Genomic DNA, 20,264 nt, shown 5'->3' on the forward strand with positions numbered 1-20,264 from the left:
CAAAGCAATACTATATTCTCAAGGCATTCACAGAAAGTTAGCAAAACAAGTGGTTAGATGCTCTGGGGAAAAGCATCTCGGTCTCTTGTTTGGAATTAGGCTACACTGATAATCATCTTCTCCTTCTTATCTACATACTCAGGTGACATACAGACCCCCAGAGAGCCATCTCTGGAAAATGTTCCAACAGTCTTTTGAAGAAAATACAGAAGGACAAAATCCAGAGCATTAACATTTTCCAGGAGCAGCTCCTTGCTTTGAACTCCACCTGCATCTACCAACTTACTTTTCAAAACTGCTGACCACGGGGTATCACACAAACACCACAAGGCTGCCTGAGAAAATGCTTTTTGTGACCATTCTGAAGGTAATACCATCCAGAGACAGAGGAAGACACGAGGTTATCTCTGCAGCACTCGTCTGATTTGTTCACTTGAAAGCTATTCAATTCTAAAGGGTCTGTGAGTTTCTTTCAGGTTATCCACATTACTGCATATGCTTTATTCTCATCCCCAGAATAACGTAAGGAAGCTGTCAGCATTCAGTCCCTCTTTCCCACAGAAGCAAGCAGAGTCCTGATTAAGTAAAGTGGCCAACTTAGTAAGGCTGTTTTAGTAACGTAATCCTGAATATGAATAGATATGAGCATACATTTATGCTGTATTCAGAAGCATGGTCAAAACTTAGCTCAGCAGGAGCTCCAACTGGAAGACGGTATAGATGCCAACATATCGACCTCATCAACAGGAGAAATGGAAACAAAGAAACAAAAGGTCTCCCAGGGAACCCAATATAGAGAGAAATTTGGTTTCCCTTGGCTTATTCTTCATATTCAAGTCCAAGGAATAGACGTACATCAGGTGACACTGATCAGCCTTAGAGTGAGGAAGCTACTGGTTTGGTTGCCTTAACTTCACAAGTCAAAGTTCTTAATTCCTCCCTGTGTTGAAGGTGTGTCCAAGCCCAAGGTAAGATGAGTGCCAACTTCTGCACAAACAGTGCTCAGCTGTCACCCTGAGCTTGTGTGAGTGCTGGAAATGGGAAGCAGCACAATGCCACAATCATGGACTTAGTGTAAAAAGTAGGATTCAAACAATTCCCACTTTTGCTGCAATCATTAACATAAAATCAATTTATGTTGTGACATTTTCAGTTCCCATTATGATCTCTTGTCACAAGAGGGAGATTTTTAATCCTCTGTGAAGTCTGTAAGAGACAGCAGAATAATATGCACTTAAATGCATTATACATTTTCTAATACAATCTTTTCATGGTTCTTCAGTCTGACTGTCTGGTCACTCCCGTTCTTTGGCTGCCTTCGTAATCTGAGAGGAACAGGTGGAATGGCAAGTAAGCAAAATACTGAATGTTTTAAAGGTTAATTTCACACTGCAAATGATTCTTTTATGGGTTATATACACTGTGTTCATATTCTGCAATCCAGAAAAAAAAACCTAGGAAGAAAAATAAGTGGCAGATTATGGCTGTTCTCATGACAGTAATAAAAATAATGGGGAAGGGCGTAAAAGATGGCTGTGCAATGAGTACAAATTTTATTTTGCCAATAGTTCTTGTGTATTTGTTGTGTTGAACAATTTGTTCTTTATGGAGCTTTATTTGCCCTTCACCCTTAAAAGGTCTGAGAGCCTCAGAAGCAGAATTATTTTGAAGTGAAAAGAGTATTATGACCCAATACGAATCCCCTCCTGCTGTTGTGATGGTTTTTTTTTCTGTATTGAACTGAAAAAGTAATCAAAAGTGAACTTAGAACTGAGTACTTTGTAAAATAATGGCAGGTAATCCTCCTCTCGTCATTGTTTTCAACTGTGGCATTAACTGCAAAGCGACCCAAGGTTATGTGAGAAAAGAGGGGACTGTAAATGCTGAGAAAAGCCAGGAGAAGCCAAATATCCACTCAAAGGAGTACGGAGAGCTGGGAATATGACGTGTGCATTGCATTAAACCAGAGAATCGCCTTTTAGAATTGTAGAGTGGCCTGGGTTGAAAAGGACCACAATGACCAGCTAGTTTCAACCCCCTGCTATGTGCAGGGTCACCAACCAGCAGACCAGGCTGCCCAGAGCCTGGCCTTGAATGCCTGCAGGGATGGGGCACCACAGCCTCCTTGGGCAACCTGTTCAATGCGTCACCACCCTCTGGGTGAAAAACTTCCTGCTAATATCCAACCTAAACCTCCCCTGCCTCAGTTTAAAACCATTTCCCCTTGTCCTATCACTATCCACCCTCATAAACAGACGTACCCTCTCCTGTTTATAAGCTCCCTTCATATGTAGGAAGGCCACAATGAGGTCTCCCTGGAGCCTCTTCTTCTCTAAGCTAAACATTGTCTTTTTGATGGCCGCCCTGCCATTACTTTTCAGTTACCAGGCACAAGAATTCTCACAGGAAATGGGATGGGAGAGAGAATGAGAAAGGAGGACAGCTGCAGGAACAACCTGGGCACCAGGAGCAGAAACATTCTTTTAAGGACTGGACAAAGAGTAACAGAATCACAGAGTGAAGAGGTACCTCCCCAATTAACTCAAAGGTGTACAGAAATAATGGAACAGTGCCATAGGTATCAGAGGTATTTAGCCAAAAATAAGAGCCTGCAAGTGAAAATAGATGGCAAAGAAGCAAAATTGACTACAGAGAGCCTGCGTTATAAGAAAGCTCTTAAGTGTGAGGATGGGAGAAAACTTTTACATGGGAACACAGAAAAAATCCTGCTAAGCAAAGAGCTCTGCTTTCCAAGAGCACCATTCATGTGCATAGGAAGACTTAAAGAAAAAGACAAGCAATGCACAGAGAAGCTACTCTCTGTTCCACACAAAAATGGCAATAATCGGTATTGCTTTGTAGACCCCAAAGCAATAAAGAGCTGCTAAAATTAATTGAACACTGAGGGAAGGCTGAAGTGTTTAATTAATCACCAGTGCTGTTTGCTGCCACTACACCATGCACAGACATCACAGTACAGAAAACCAAATTACAAAGCAAGGTTTTTGTAACTTAAAGGCACCGTTAGTCAATTTTTGGGTATCCCATTTCAGGTATTGAGGACCCACTTCAACATCACATCTGAAATCTGTTCTAAAGCTCACTTCACGCTGACCATTCCCTTCAGTTGCAGGCGCTCAGCACTTCTGCAAATGAGGCCTCGGAGTTTCAGATCAGGTACCTGGAAAATTAAAAGATGCAGCTCGTGGTCCTACATGAAAAATCTTGCTCAGCAAGCTGGGCAAAGTTACGGAGGAAATCAGTGCACCAGAATTCATTTCTCCGGGGCAGCACACATCAGCTGCTCTGCCTATGTGACTTCTTTTTCCCTCCCTACATTTTTTTTTCCTGTTGCAATTTGCTGCCTCTTGTGCCCTACAGCTTTGGAGAAGCACAATATAACTGTGGTCTCCACTACTGTGCAATCTGACATAAGGCCGAAACAGGTATGTTCTATACCAAATAAGAAAAGGATACTGTCAACTAAATGGTAGACAAGGATGCAACTAAAAGCTATATCATGTTGCATGTAGAAAAGTGGTTGAATTAATCCTCTCTCAGCAAATTCTCTCCCTTTCAGGTGTACTTTGAAAATCAAACAATTATCTGAGAATGATTTCAATTATCAAGGGTTTGCAGAACACACTCGGGAAGCTTCAAAAGGTACTTTTCTTGAAAAGTGTGAGAACATGTTCTTGCATAATCCCCAGGCTGGTGACATTCAGGTGTGAGATGAAAAAACAGCAATAGAAATCTTTGAATTCATGCACAAACCTTGAATTTGTTAATAGCATGTTTGCTCTTACCTACCATTATAGCAGTGGTTAACACGTACCTTTAGGGTAGCTAAGGGAACAACCACTGCATTATATACATCATTCTGACTTTCTAAGATGGCTGTTTACAGAATCCTAAATATATATGCTAGCAATGGGAAATGTCACACCTCCTGTGATTTGGTGTGAAATGAACTGCTTTCAAATCCTCTTCTCTCAGAGCTGGCTTTATTCCTACTGAAAGGAAGAGGCCATCAGACAGAGTACTCCAGGACAGGGTCTCTGCTGATATAAATCAGTACTGACTTTAATGGAGCTACATGGATTTACAGCAGGCAGAAATCTTCACCTACTGATTGTCCAGAGAGCGTTAAAGCCACTGACAATGCTTTACCATCTGGAGAATTCCAATGAGAATAGGCATTCCCTACAACTTCCACCTGATTCTGGGTACCTACCCATGTAGTGGTACACATCACTAATATTCTGAAATTCAAAGTCTATTTGCAGTAACATAATCACAGAAATACAAAACAAAAACCAAAACAGATTCCTATTAATATTAATTTCCTTTCATAGTGTGGTCAGACATGATTTCTAAGACACAGAAGGGAGAATCATCACTGCAGCTTTTTAGAACTGATTGCCACATACTTCAACAGAGAGCAAGTGCTATTTCAGGAGTAATTTGCATCACATGCGGCCGATGCAGGAGCTGGCTCCGTCTCCTTGCTATGGAAGGACAGACTGTCACAATACTGACAGCACACTGAGCAACTGTGAGCTCTCCTTGGGATATTCCAGTGTAGAAGAAGAGAAACAGAGATCTGCTTTCATGTCCTCTCATTGGAGCTGACTCCTGCTGGCCCTTTTGGCCTGCTAGCAAAGACAGTTGCATGGGCACGATCACCATGGGCAGAAAGGAAAGGAACAACGGGCATCTGAGATTAGGGCAGATAAACCATTGCCTGGGGGAGAGGACATGAAGGAATAAAAGAACAATAGATGGCCATCCCAGGTTGATTAAGTGCAATGCATTGTGCCTGATGATGGATAACAGCTGGTGCCCGGTGCTGTTAGGAGAACATACAGCTGTGCCACTCGAGAACATTCCTTCAACTTCCCATGATTTGTTGCTACTTAAAACAGAGATGAATTAAAAATGTGAACAGGAGGCTGAAATGCAGATGCAATGATGAAGTGTCTCTGAAAGATCCCAGCAATGAGAAGCCTTCAGGAGAAAGCAGAATTACATACAAGCAAAATCACTGCTAACAGAAAATTACCGCTATCGTGGGAAGATGCTGCACTCCCGAGGAGGAGAGGATGACTACTATTATTACTGTTATTATTATTATTTGGCATACAGTTTGTGTGCTGGAAAATGGAGCTTCGAGATGATCAAAGTGATTTACAAATTGAGATCGACAAGCTGAAGCACCGCAATGTTGAAATTAAGCACGTTCTTTTCAGAGTGATGTCTCTGTTTCAAAAACTGTCAGATTTCATTTTTAAAGAGTTTTTTTAAAAGGTCTTTTTGCTTTACCAAGAAGCATTACGTCCTCAAATCCTGACTTTCCAGTGTGGTCAGTAAACTGAAAAATCAATTATTTGCACAGCACTGGTTTGGGGGATAAAGGCCAGAGGAGAAGAGTAGCGTATGCAAAAGTCAGGGGGGAATCAAATGGAGAGTAAAAGCGAATACACAAGGAATTTATCCACAGCACTGCTAGTCTTACAGACAGCTGCCTGCTGCTGCTAATTTGTATTTAGAGACTCCTGGGGAAAGAGAGAAGAAACTTTGCTGAAAGTGGGAAAGCTGGCAAGCATCACAGCCACGTACAGAACCCCAGCACTTGGACTTGGCAGGAGGGCAGATGGTCTCTGCACAGGGCATTAACACTTCTGAGCAGAAGACAGCCATTCAAATTAGTGAGAGAAGGGGAAATGTTGGCCTCCAAAATCTGTACACAGAGCCCCTGAAGCAAGGGAGGTATCGGCACAGAGAAAAGGCCTGAGCAGAAAGCAGTCCCCTGCCAGTTCAACTGAAGCGTCCCTCTGGAGAGGAGAGCAATTATTGTTTTGGAAGGAGGCTGAGTCCAAAAATTAAAGGAAGGGCTTATCTACCAGAGGTTTCCTGAAGTATGTTATACAAGTCATAGAAACGGTGTGCATTTTGTTTACCTGTGCATAAAATTGAATGTGAAATTGAATCCATTAACAGCAGCAAAATACTCAGACAGAGGGGTTTGGATGACACTGTTAAAGTGCCCACAACAGGCATGTTGGTTAGTATTTAATAGCAGCATGAGAAGCTGGAATAAAAACATATTCAAGTACCTACATCAGGCTACTTCTATTAAATTTATACAGGTTATATGAGAACAGAGTACATGAGGGTGCAAGCACTAATGGAATTTGTTAAGGGCTTTTATAACTAGGACAAATGGCATCTTTCCAACCTGATTTCTTTATCCCAAACAAATAATTTTGCAGAGATTTGCATGTTGCTAACACAACCCAAATTATATCTCACTTAGATTTCAGTTATGACTCTGAATTAGCTGGTGAGTGACTATCCTTGTGCCTCACTACCCTGTGTAGGCATTTGTACATTGCTTATCATTGTCTCATCAACACCACTCTTTATCCTTGCTATAATGCCTAAAATATGCACTCAAAACAGTCATCTGTGAAATAAGGCAAGTTAAACTTAACTTTGCATCTGAGTATTCAGAAAGAAGTCATTTGTGGAAGCCCAGGGCGTTCTGTTCTATTAAAATAAAATTTCCTAAAAGTATGTAATATTGTAACAGCTTTGGCCTACAGCATTAAGACCAGCATTTTCAACACAATGTGTACACCTGCGTGGTCCTTTGTAAGCGTCAGTCTAAATTCAAGACTGTTCCTTTATAGCCTGTCTAACAACCCAGTCATAAAACCAGCTGGCTGGCTTTCTTCTGGCTACTTTTTTCTCTTATTCACTGTGACCTCGAGCTAAGGACATTTTTCACACTACAGACCCACAGAAAAGACTCGCATAATCTTGTTAAAGGCTGGCATACTTGACTTGCAATACAAAATCTTGCATTTGTCTCCTCCGGGAAATAAACCCTTTTAAAGAGGCTTTGGATTTCTAAAATGACTTAAACAAATACAATGGCTGCACCAGTAGAAGAGAATCAGTTTTCTACTTCTCACAAAAATGTCTGCACTGAGGAGTTTGAATTTTATGTGCCCTTGTACAAACTCATCCACAGCTTTATTTTTTATTGCTTGCGTGTTCTCAAGGGAAGCCAATTTCTCTTTCAAGTATCAGTGACTTTAGTAAGTTAGAGCATCCAATTTCTAGAGGAGGGTTTACTTTACCTCATCATTGAAACCCTGCTGTGGAATACAATCTGTTTTCAGAAGAGCAAAGAGGTGAAGGACAAAAACAAATGGCAATTACTCTAAAACTGTGAAGAGCTTGGAGATGGTGTTCTCTCACATCCGAATTAGGGCAAGGAAATATACTTGTCAAAATGTTGACAGTGAAAATGCACTACCACTGACCATGCTGAAATTTGTCTTGGCATCAATCTGGAATGTGGAACTGCCTCCGTGGAGGCCTGTCATGAGATCTGTCTTGGGACCAATGCTCTTCAACATCTTTATCAACAACACAGACAGTGGGATCAAGCGCTCCCTCAGCAAGTTTGCTCATGATGCTGAATTTAGTGGTGCAGGTGACACAACAGAAGCAATGGATACCATCCAGAGGGACTGGATATGCTTGAAAAACAGGCCTGCATTTAGCTAATGAGGTTCAACAAAGCCAAGTGCAAGGTGTTACACTTGGGTCAGGGCAATTGGAAATCATCACCCTCTACTCTGCCCTCATGCAACTCCATGTGGAGTACTGCGTCCAGCTCTGCTGCCCCCAGCACAAAAAGATGCAGAGCTGTTGGTTGAAGTACCCCTGCCCACAGCAAGGTCATTTCCAACCTAAGCCATCCTATGATTCTATTACAAAAGGATTATCTACAAAATTAAGATGCAAATATTTACAAATTCAGTCACACCTTGTGACATCTACTGGTAAAAATCATCCCCAAGCAAGCAGCCAAACATGAATGTATTTGAAGGTTGGTAGATCTTCGCCATAAAATAGCCTCTTTATAGGAAATTAAAGGCAGTAGCCACTCTGTGGGCCCTTCTAGAGCACAACACAGAAGAGCAGACTGTCTTAAAATGTAAGACCCTTTAATGTAATCTAGTTTGCCAAGGTCAGGAGGAGGAGCTTGTTTCTGAACCCTTTTTCTTAATAGCTGTATCTTGCAACATGAAATAGCACCACCACGTATCAGCAGGCTCTCAATTTCTGTTGAAATGCAGAGACCTGCCAATGAATCTGCTTCTCAGAAGCTTAATATATTGTTTTCACTTGCATCTTCTTTATTGTCACTCTTTTATGCCTATACCTCAATTGCACACAGCATCTTTCCTTTATTGAGGGCTGCAGTTAATCAGCTGGTCCCATAAAGCACCACATAAATTCTGCTTTATGAATTCCGTGTCACAAGAATGTGGCCAAATGCCTTGTGCCCCACATTCTGCAGTGACACATCACCTTTGTACAGACTTGCTAAACTGCAGAACTCATGGAAATTACAGCAGCCCAAGAACAGAAACTCCGCAATCACCTTCACTCTCGTAGCACTGGTAATGAAAAAATATAATTTAGTGATGGTTGAAAGACAGATCTTAAATACAGTAAGAAAATGAGCCTTGGTATGCAAATGGATTGATGTTTGCAGGGTTGCCTTTGCAACAGAAGAACCTCAGCAATGTGAAATGCTGTCATGAGCTCACATTTTCCAAATGTCATACAAATCTCTTCCCTTTGTCAAATCTGTCACTCATTTACACCCTAAACTATACGACTAAAAAGCATCTATGAAGTTATGTGCAAATACAGATTTTTTGATTTAATGCATACTAGAAGAATTACCTCCAAGCTATCTTTATCCTATCATTTAAATACCTATGCCAGGCGAACGCCTTCTCTAAAATAGGTGCAATGTATCTTTTCAACAGTGCAGTAAAGTTAACTTTGGGGAGATGGGACTTTTTACTTTGTTATTGTACCAAGCACAAAGAAGTCAGTGACAGAAGTGGCTTTGCTCTAGACTGAGGTAGAGAAAATAATAAAAAGCCTTTCCAAAACACAGTGCCAGGTGTTTCAGAACTATCTGTGTGAGGGCACTTTGTGAAATGCATTTTCTGGGAAATCAGTAAGGACAAGATTTGAAAACCTGAAGGATACTCCATCCATATCCATCAGTACAGGGTTGTGGTATGTAAGCACCGGTCAGAAAAGTCACGTTAAATCTGAGTTTCTATATTCACAGTTAAAGCTTTGGTAAAAACATTTCCTGTTAGTCTATAAGAAATGTTATGTTCAGTCTTTTCCGTTCCTGTGCAAGACAAACTATTCCCATCAGTGCTCACTCTGCTATTCCAGCCTGAACTCGACTACGATGAACTTTGCTCACCCAAATCTACAACAGACTCCAGATGAGGCCTTACCAGTGCCCTGTAAAATATTACCAATATTTCTGGAAACACCTCTGCTGACATACCTGAGGATTACACCAGCCTTTTTCACACCTACATGTAAATCTGTAATAACTACACGTAGTCATTCTGTGATCAGCTAGAGCATAAGGTCATTCTTCTCCCTTACGCATTTCTAACCAAAGAGCTCTTAGATTAAAGCAGATGTTCAAATTATTAGACCCCAAGTGTATAATTACACACTTTGTGCTAATGAACTTCTGTTTCTACTGCTCCAGTTCTCAAGGACAAGCAAATGAAAATACAAAAAAGGAACTTTTTAAAAGAAACATGAGACACCACCTAGTATTGCTGCAATCAACTTGACTTCTCTTCATAAAGACGTAAACTGAACAGATAGCACGTCCTCCCACCTGCTTCTTTATTGAAATATCTATTTTAATTATTCATTGCATTTTGGGTAACAGTATTCCCAAACAGTTACTGTATGTGCTCCATATCAGCCACCATATGTCTTCCCTCCTCATCCATTCCAGAAAAATCAAAACACTTAAAAATCATATTTGCTAATAAAAATATACTGTGCCTTAAGAAATTAAAACTTCTTGTTTATGGGGTTTTACTAAATAAAGAAAAGCACTTCATGTTTAACCTTCTGTTCCAACCCTCACCTTGTGCATTTATGGTTGTTAAGTGATGCTCATACACTTAAAGCTTCCGGAATGACAGTGTTAATATGTAAAATTAAAGAGCAGTTCATTGTACACTTCAGAACACTGTTGAGTTTTGTGCTTTTGGAATCTTCCTCAATTTCTCTGCTCCCTATCAGCAATGTAGCTTACAGATGTCTCATCCACAGACACTTTCTCCAACACTTTCCCAGCTCACGGGGCTCAGAAGAAAGGACTGCAGACAAGGGAAGGCTTTGCACTGTTACCAAGGCCCATCTCCCCGCACTTTGTATCTTTGGGTTAATTTTTATGGGTGGGTTCAGCTATAATTATTGCAAACAAAACACAAGGACTGCAGAGCTTCCCCATGACCTCAGTATTATCCAGGCCCTGAGAGCACAGAGCAGGCTGCATGGACACCTGGGCACAGTGACTTCTGGAGAGAAGCTGTTTCTGGCTTTTCTTGGTTTTCAGTTCAGCTCAATGTGCCTTAATCAGAAGTTAATTAAAGGCCTTTGTGAAAACCACAAAACAGAAAAGGCACCTTCAATACAGAACTGCTTTCCTAACCACACTTGAATACCAATCTGTGTCAACAAAATGTGAATTATGCTTGAGTGTTTTTCACAATGAGATACTACAGGTATAAACAACCATCTGCCAAAATTGCTCAGCAAACCAAATTTCAGACAAATACATGTTCTTTTTCCCCTCACTTTACAGTATCAAATGAAGCCTAATTTTTGGCTCAAATATAAGGCTCAGAGAACTTCTGAAAAGATCACATCTCTTCTCCTTTATTTGCATCTCCAATCTTCCAAGAATATTTGTAACCCATTCAAGAACTGAAACCCTAAACCCAAATTTGAAGTGTGAATGATCAACGAGATATCTACAGCATGCAATTCACTGCCTGAAGTGGCTGTGACATTTCATTTTAGCTAAGTTTCATTTTTTCTGCTCAGAGGGATTGCCTGATAAGGGAGTAGGGTCTGTGCTATAGACCATCCCTGCAATTTAGACAATAAGAATCTGCCCATTGTCTGTCTGTTAACTCCTACAACCAGACTGCCGTTGTCAAACAAACTGAGAAACAGGAGGATATGTGAAGTTGCCTTCAGACAAGCAAGATTAAGCTAAGACCATAATTTACTAAATACAAGAATAAAGTGATGTTATTGCATAGAAGTATATTCTTATGAAAGAAATGTCTTTCCATAAATGTACCTTTTTAAACAATCATGACAATGAATTCATCATTCATCATGAATTAGAAACAAACAATCTGGCTCACTTTAGTGGGAACATATTATTATTACCTGGGGAGCTGGACTAGATGACATTTAAAGGTCCCTTCCAACTCAAATGATTCTATATTAGGAAATAGTAATTAACACTCAATAGGAAAATCATCATACGAATTAAGCAGATCTCTCAGACAGATCAGCCACTTTCAATGCTACTGTTAATTAGAAGTATTATAAAGGCATATCTGAACACTTGCAGGGAACCAGGACTTTACAGTTCAGCTCTGCAGACCTGACTGTCCAAGCCATCCCAAGATCTCCAGTTGCGGCACACCAACCGGCGTTATACTGCTATTCGGAGTGTCTGAATTCAGACTGCAGAGTTTGAGCGTGCAACCCAAAAATATGGCATGGATACATGTATGTTTCAACATTTAGAACAGAAAGGTCCCACACCGGTTGCCTGGAAGCTCCTCTAATTCCAACATTTATTTCCTGTGTTGGGGGGTATTTGTGGATGGCACACTCTGCTGTAATGGAGATGAACTTGATCCAAATCATTCAAAACTCAATAACTCACAAATGCAGATCCTGCTTCTCATTTCAGTCCATCCCTAAATGGTTGATTTAGCAGAAAGCAGAAGATATTTTTCTGATTTACACACAGTCCATTAAACTGAATTACAAAAAAATGCAATTCTTCAGAGGAAAAAGAATGGAAAGATTTCCCTTTTGGGACAGTAAAAGCCATAAATACGTAAGCTTATATATTTGGAATGAAGTGATGATATTTCACATATCTCTCTTCTGCACTAGCAAACAAGAATTAGAAACAGAAAAACTCAGAGCTAATTTGACACAACACTGAGAAGTGCATTGCAAGTAATGAATTCTCAGGAGCAATCAACAAGGCTCAGGCCTACGTTTGTTTATACCATGATAGATTCAGAATAACTTTACCAAAGGCAACCAACTCAATAGCACTGACAGAACTTGTCCAAATTTATACTGCTGTAACCAAAGATGGAACATGGTCCTTAAAGTAGCAAAGAGAAAACAGAAGATGATGAAATTTGAAAAGCCTTATTTTCTGTGTTATTGAAAACATTTGTTTTTATTTTATTCGGGAAGTTTTACCTTAAACTTGCAGCGATAAGCACTATATTTTTTTTTGTAGCTGTTGGGTTTCCCAGAGATTTTACAGACTTGAAAATATTCGGGAATATTCCCCAAAATGCAGGAATTAATATTTGTGAGACAAAAAAGAACTACATGGAACCAGTCTGATCTGTGATGAGAGAGGTGTGGATGCTCTACTTATCACACCAGTTCACAAACACCTGCTGTTCCTATACAGTGTTTCTATTAAAAGAGTGATCAACTGCAATAGTTTTCACATTACTTTGTCTGAAAATTGCTACTTGGTGTGCTAAGCATTTGCTATGCTGCCATTTTGTAATCTTTATTGTAAAATTAAAATTATTGATAATAATAACTATTATTATAATTGAAAAATTATTATTGAGAACTATTGGTGATGGGTGGATGGTTGGACTGGGTGATCCTGTGGGTCTCTTCCAACCTTGGTGATTCTATGACTAGCCACTTTAGTATTGTGTTTAATTAGGTGTTCACAAAACTGATTACTCTAAATGTGCTTTTACTGTGATAAGCAGGTTTTGTACCTCCATGGCAAGACTACATGAGGCTTTTTAAAAAATGCTGCTGTTTTTAAGTACAGTTACACCAAGGCACAGTTACTTTTATACAGTTGCTGTCTCCCAGCATTGCTTGGGATCAATCTTAATTCAGCAATGATGAAGAGTTACATCTCGTGTCCTTGTTTAACCTCAAGAAATCATGAAAGGAATTCTGACTCAGCATTACTCTATTGGCATGTGACCTTGTTAAAGAGATGCATTTACTGAAAGTACAAATCCTGCTGACAGTGGTGCTGCTACTACAGCCAACATCTGTTTCAGCAAGTACCTGAAAGCAGCTAAGTGAACAACACGCTGCTTCTCATGTACTGCTTCCTCCTTTCTGCCTCACTCCTAGCTGTTCTGATGTCACTTTTGCTTCTAAAGAGGTTGTCTGTTATATTTTGGAGGTTGCTGTAATTTGATCAAATCCATGGAAGACGATGCTAAGGAAGTGACAGCAAGTCAATGGATGGTACTGTTTCTAACTTGTTACCTGTCTGGGGCCTGGCATGAGCAGCGTTTTCGTGCTGAGTTCCAAAACCTGAGAGCCAGATCAAAATGTAAAACAGCTCCCACAGGGGCAATTCTTTCACCACTTCAAGTTCATGTCAAAGCAAGCTTCATATATACACCTAAGAGATTCCTGTGTATGATGATAGAAAGCATTAAGAGTATTTTAACTTATTCTCTTTGGTGAAGTATTTATCACCTAGCAGGAAAAATAGCATTCAGTTAAAGACCCATATAGCAACCTGGGCTGAAGAAGAGCTTCAAGACCAAATCCAAGTTTATTGTATGTTTGAACCTCAGTTAACTCCTCAAGCCTAACAAAATGCCCGGCACATGTAACTTTGTGGAACACAGCTATGATGAGAAGTGCAGCAGTCTGAAAAAAAATGTATTTCTATATATAAGTTTATATAAGTACCCCACACATATAATTCAAAACAAGCATGTAGAGTGAGCAGCACTTTAAAGCCCAAGAATATTTGCTCCAACTGGAAAGTGACTTCTGATTTTATGTCTGCAAACCTTTAGTGTACTTTCTTTGTAAAGATTTGATCCCTTGAGCTAAACCATTACAACTGGTCATGTCTAGATCCCAAAACACAACACCTAGAAATGTAAATATTACAATTGACAAAACCATTCTACAACTCCCATTGTGTGTAGGCCAATTGTCAATAGAATCACAGAGTTGGGTTGGAAGAAACCTCTAGAGATTGAGTCCAACCCCCTCTGCTAAAGCAAGTTCCCTACAATAGGTGACTCAGCCTGTCTGTTGTTGTTGTGAATAGGAAAAATAGCATGTGAAATCTAAAAATAACTGAAGGCATTATCTTACAGATACTGTTATCTTCAAATTCAGCCAGATGACCTCATTCAAAGACAATGGATCTACTTACTCAAGCAGTAACTCCGGAGTACAAGCGTTTGCAGTGACAAGACTCAATTCACAGCACAAGTTAGCGTTTGAATTAAGTCATTTGTGTTTTATTGAATTTCATATAATGCAAACATCCCAGAAGTGCGTGTTTTCAGCTATCACTACAGGAAGAAGTGCAGTTTATCAGAAATAAATTATTGAGAATAAATTCCTAAGACCCGGAAAAATGCATCGGTTTAAAATGATGCTTTCATTTCTACTTTAAATCTGTGTCTAATATCTTCCTCCCATTTCTCTTTTCCTGGTGTGACTAACATCTTTTTCTTACTGATGGCACTTTTCTTACTGATTACTTTTTTTTTTTTAAACCTTTTCTTCCAATAGCTTAACTACCTTACGAATATAGAAACAAAGCCTTATCTTTACCTCAGAAAAAGGAATTTTAGATCTGCATGAGCAGGAAGTGAAGACCGTTACTTCAAATCTTCACAGTGAATTCCCATGTTAGCTGGCGATCCTTCCTCCCTGAAAATATATATGTACCAGCCAGTTTCAGGGCAGAAGGTGGCAATAATTTGCTTACAGGAGTATATCACACCTTTTCCTCCTCTGCTCTTGTTGTTTTCATAGAAATATTCAAAAGGAAGCCTTACAAAATGAGATGGCTTCTAAGTCAATCTACATGATTTAAGACTCCTCTCTGCCTTCTTCATGGAAGTATCATACTTTTGAGGCGCAAACAGTTGGGCCCAGCCATCTTTCAAGCAAACCTCTTATAAGGGCATCACCAACTTTTTGAGTTACAGTAAGAGGACTTCCATTTAATAGGTTCTGAGTTGTTCTAAGATTAGCTCTGCATACAAATGTTTGCATAGAACACATTCTCCTTTGCACACATAGGAGGAGATCTGCAATATATACCCATCACATAGTAGTAAAATGAAAACATTCACATTCACTTTATTACCTTCCATACAATTTTACCCTGCTTCTCTTTTTTGGCATATTCATTTAACTTTCTGCATATGCACTGTCTAGTAAAACTCTCCTACAAAAATACAAGTTTCCTCATGAAATATGCATACGCAGAACATGCAGTCTTTCCCCCCATAAGCTATTGCTTTTCTCTGGTGCACATAAGAGGTGCATGTGAGATGAAGAAGCAGAACAAAATATCCCAAGCCACCAATGCACTGCTCTTTCTTCTGACCCTGGCAAGAACTTGATTTTGCTGCCTCAGTCTTGAAGCTACTTGGTTTTGCTTCTGATAAGGAGGATGGTAATAGCCATCCATGGAGAGCAAGAATATCAGTTCTTGCCTGCTTTTCCTTGTCTTTTAATCAAATATTAATTGGGTGCAGCCACTTCACTACTCACAGAAAATATCTATTAGAAACAAAAAAAGTTAATCTTCTATACCTCTGGGAGTAGCAAAATAAGGACTAATCTCCTGGTGTGAAAACTCTGAAAATAATAATAATGTCATAATTATTATGTACAGATAGTAGCTAACTCAGTTTTACTTGGGTAAGGTTGTTCCATCCTGCTAACAAGTTAGAAGAATGGATTGCAACATTCATACTGAAAATTTTGAAGCAAAAAAATCACATCCTGCAGAGTTTAGAGCTGATAAACCTGCTCCTCACCAAAGCCCAGGACAGAGGCATGCCAATGTCTGGAATATGCATCACTGTCTCTGTTTCGTACTTTTATCTCTGTTCTGCACTGAAAAGTTACTCTTTGGTTTGAGTAAATATTATTATCCCAGTGTAAAACAGAGAAAAAGAACCTCCTGGAGTTAACAAGATACAGTTTTGAAACTCTGTAGTTTTAAAATGCATTTGTCTTACCATTCCCTGAGTTTGAGACTCAGATAATCCACTTAGATATCTACCTAGAAATCTACTATTGGAAGTCTTGTTTTCCAAGCCACAAAAGGAAACAAATGCCTAGCATTGTGAAATCGAACCCAAGAAACCAACTTAACCACGTTCATGACTCATACTTCACCTTCAGAAACTTTAAAATGATGCATTCTCCAGTCATGAAAACCAAATACAAGAAACTTTAAACTGAAACACTTGCTGCAACTGGATATGTAAGGAAAGACTTAGAACTAAGACTTGAAGTTCTTTTAGTTGTCAGTCATTCATGCACAAGAAGTCATACAACTCATTTGGGAAATAAGACTGATTTCTCTGAATGAACTCCATGCATTGAGTATTCTTTTTAATGGGGAATGGAACATGAGACCTCATCCATCACCCCCAATAGGGCTGTTAAGTAAATGTTAAGATTCAGAACCTAAACTATACCCTAAACAAGGCAGATTCTTGACTGAGCTTGCCAAGTCCTATTTCTGTAATTAAAAGTGTTCTCCTGGCTCCCTTTAGAAATTTAAACAACCGTCAGTGTAATTGAATATGCTTTCTTTTGCCTATTGAACTTAGAATTCCCTCACAAAGATAACAGTGATTCCTTAGAATCTGCCTTGGGCATTTGTGCAAGTAATATACAGACAGAGATAAACCCAGTTTGAATTACTGCTTCCATTCATGCTCTTATAGCTCTGTAACCCAGATAACAACAAATCAAAACTAGTATGTTTGGAAGTATAACACTCAGCATTTTAGAAAACACAGAAAGAGGGCATGGTCAGAAAGAAACCTGAAATGCTGTTGCACCATCACCACCCTGTCTGAGCTACCACACTGCTAGCACTTGTAACAAACAGGAATCACGCACTTGTTCAGGAAGCAGATAGAACCACCATTATTGCAATTAAGAACACTTGCAAAGACACCACCTTGGTGCACAGTGTTGTCTTTTTGATGAATATACTGCAAAAGAGAAAATCTCTTCCCTCGCCAGCAGAGTCTGAACAACTGAAGCTACTTGTTTCTTCTGGGAAGTCCTTTATCAGCAGGAGTTTTAGAAGCTTTAGTTGGTATCAAATGAAGTTGCACTTGATGGGAACTCTAATGCTACAGAACTTTTGAAAGAGGTACCTAAAAACCTCTTTTCAACAGACAAGACTTTGTGTCTTAAATAACTGCTGCCACGAAGGCGCCACTAAGAATTAGTTATCAGTCTTTCTTTTGTTGAAATTACAGCCTCATTCATTTTAAGGCATTAGATAAGAGGACACATCTGCTCTGAAAGGGCAGCTATCCTCAATGCAGGTTACAGCTCAACCTTTGCTGCTGGGTAGCTGAGGTGGAAATCAGTGGCTTGCAAGGAAGCATATTGTAAAGCTGGGACACTGCTGTGAATAATGAAGCATATCAAGTGTTTTGATAAACCAAAGGAAACTAAAGGCATTTCAAAAAGAAAGAGAGGAGACATTAAGGCTTGTCTTATTTTCTGAAATCTTCCATTAGTACCCTCACAGAGACCTGCTCCCTACATCTCAGACAACTGACTTAAAGCTCCATTTGAGAAAAGAAAGAACACAATTCTGCCATCTCTTCAAACATTTGGCTTCATGATGGAAAGCTTATGTTCTTGGTGGGGTTTTTTTTGCCACTAAAGATTACTCAGATGTATTTTCTGCTAGCATTTGTTATTTTATTAATGTCTCTGTAATACCAGTCACCATTATAAAAGAAATTCCACTTTTTTTTTTTTTTTTTAAACACGATTACTAGTCTTGATTTCCATCCTCAGAGCAGAAATAGTTTTGAAGGAGCCTAGGGAGGAGGAAGGAATACAACTCAGACACTGCAGCCAATTGTTACCTCTGAGCACGTACACTTAGTTTGCTTTTCTTTGATGCTGCTGCCAGTTTTATTCACAGGCATACAAAAAAAAAAGGTCATGACATTTAGAATTACAGTATGCTGGAAATTAAATGTTCCTTCACATTTTTAATTTCTGAAAGTAATTTATTATGGAATAATATTTGAATATGATTGAATGAATGTGTGAAGATTAACGTGAACTGCCTTCAAATTGGAAGTTCACAAGCACATATATTTAACCTTGTTGTATAATAGGCATTAAAAAGTTTATGCAGTAGCTCTAAGAGCTGCATTTCCATTTTGCTAGAAGCATTTGCACTGTAATTCTCCTTAGTATTTTTCCACTGACATATCTGTATGGAGCATGAGGTTTAGCTCTCTATCATTTTCTACTTAAGGTTATTCTGTATTTGAATGGATTGAACTAAATAAGGAGTAGAAACAAAGCCCCAATTGTTGACTTTTTTTTTTAAACCAATCTTTATATAAAATTCAGCAGAATGATTTCTTATACAAATTCAGCAATATTGATACAGAGTACTATAAAGGGAAAAGAGAAATTTGGGGTCAAGCCTACAGAAAGCATTACAACACCAAGTGACCTAAATACTACCAGGAGCTGCAGACTGGAGGTTTGAGTAAGGGGACATCACTCCAGTGCTGCTGGGACCAGAGTGGCTGCAGGGGACTGAGATGCTCTGCCATCAATTGCATTCCACCTCTCTCACACCACCTCAGGCACTACTCAGGGCTTGCTTCTCCAAAACCAGGTGACACTACTTGCTGAACAAAATTATACTAAACCCATTTGGTAGACAGCTTTTTCCACTGGCAATCAGAACTCACAATTCTTGTATAAACCAGAGGAAGGCTGGCTGTCACCAGGCTGGAAGGGGCAGACATGCATCACATAAACCCCTCCTTCAGTCCAATCTGCAGCCAGAGCCCCTGCCTGCATCATTGCTCTGTTCCCCCATCTGCATCAGGCTGCTGACGGCCAAATTCCAGCAAAGGTAGGATTTCAGCACCCAGCCCAGGTATACATCCATACACACAGTCACTCCCACACCTGTACAAGTGGCCTTGCATATGACAATATAACCAAACTCACAAGCAGCTCCCTCGCACACACTTGATGCAGGAGATAACTGGTGTATTATTTTGACCATTTCCATACACATCTGACAGGGATTTCCCTTATTTCCCAGGCGACTGTGCTCCTCCAAGCACTCCCTCCATGCCACACTGAAGTGGCAGAAATGAAGCATTTAATATCCTTGGCCCTACTGCTATCACCAGGGCAATAGTATGAGTACTGTTAGCCCAAGAGGGACCTCTTGAAAATGCCTTCAGGAAAGTTGCTCCACAGATCACCCAATCCATTAAATTAATGCTTTGTTGGCCGGAGTTAGAGTTCTTGAGTCAAGCAAAACAAAAGCCTGCGTTTTAGAATACATATACCCTGTCAAATTGCATTTATCAAGATAAGGGTTATTAGAATCTTTTTTCTTTTGTGTGAATGAAATTGTAAGCTTAAAATGTCACTGAAGATTTATTAATCTGATACTCTTTCTGATAAGAGCAACAAAGAGGGCATACAGGGAGAAGAAAAGTATATGTTTTTGACAGACTGCAAGGAGGAGAAAATAAGTATAAGGCAATTTATCAGTGCGTATTCTGTAACCAAAGATTCAAGTCACATAAAGCAGTATTATTTATATATTGATTTCAGAACCTTGCCATCTAAAATACTTCATTTAAGTCTCATAGCTAGGCAAACAAAAGTGTGATTTTCAAGAAATGGAGCAAACCTCAATTTTCAAGATCTAAGCTGCAGAATCACTGCAAATACTCCAAAAACCAACTTCTTTTCCCTTCTAAATTGCCTTTCCCATAATGGGGTGGAACTCTCAGATAGAACCTGGCTGTGGTACTGCTGCTGGACCTGAGCTTTCAGTGCTCCTCCTTTGCAAGAGATGCTACCCTTTGGATGAGGTCACCCCAAGACAGCTTGTGCTGACTTCCCTGGGGAGGTCAATTAGCTCACCGAGCTTACAGACCTAAACACAGAGCTCAATGAAGAGCTGGCAGAGAAAATATTTGTGCTGAGATACCAGCCTTCAGTTTTATGTAACACCATACACAGTGTGCTTGTTGTTGAGGCAACCTAAATGTATCTTA

The 20,264-nt window shown here is 39.7% G+C and overlaps 1 protein-coding gene across 3 annotated transcripts in view; it reads right to left on the reverse strand.

The window, feature by feature from the left end:
- The window catches only part of SPOCK1 (SPARC/osteonectin, cwcv and kazal like domains proteoglycan 1), a 257,804-nt gene that overhangs the window by 38,602 nt on the left and 198,938 nt on the right, over positions 1–20,264 (reverse strand). The window lies entirely within an intron of this gene.

Source organism: Gallus gallus, chromosome 13 (assembly GCF_016699485.2).
Source record: "Gallus gallus isolate bGalGal1 chromosome 13, bGalGal1.mat.broiler.GRCg7b, whole genome shotgun sequence".
Lineage (NCBI taxonomy): Eukaryota > Metazoa > Chordata > Aves > Galliformes > Phasianidae > Gallus > Gallus gallus.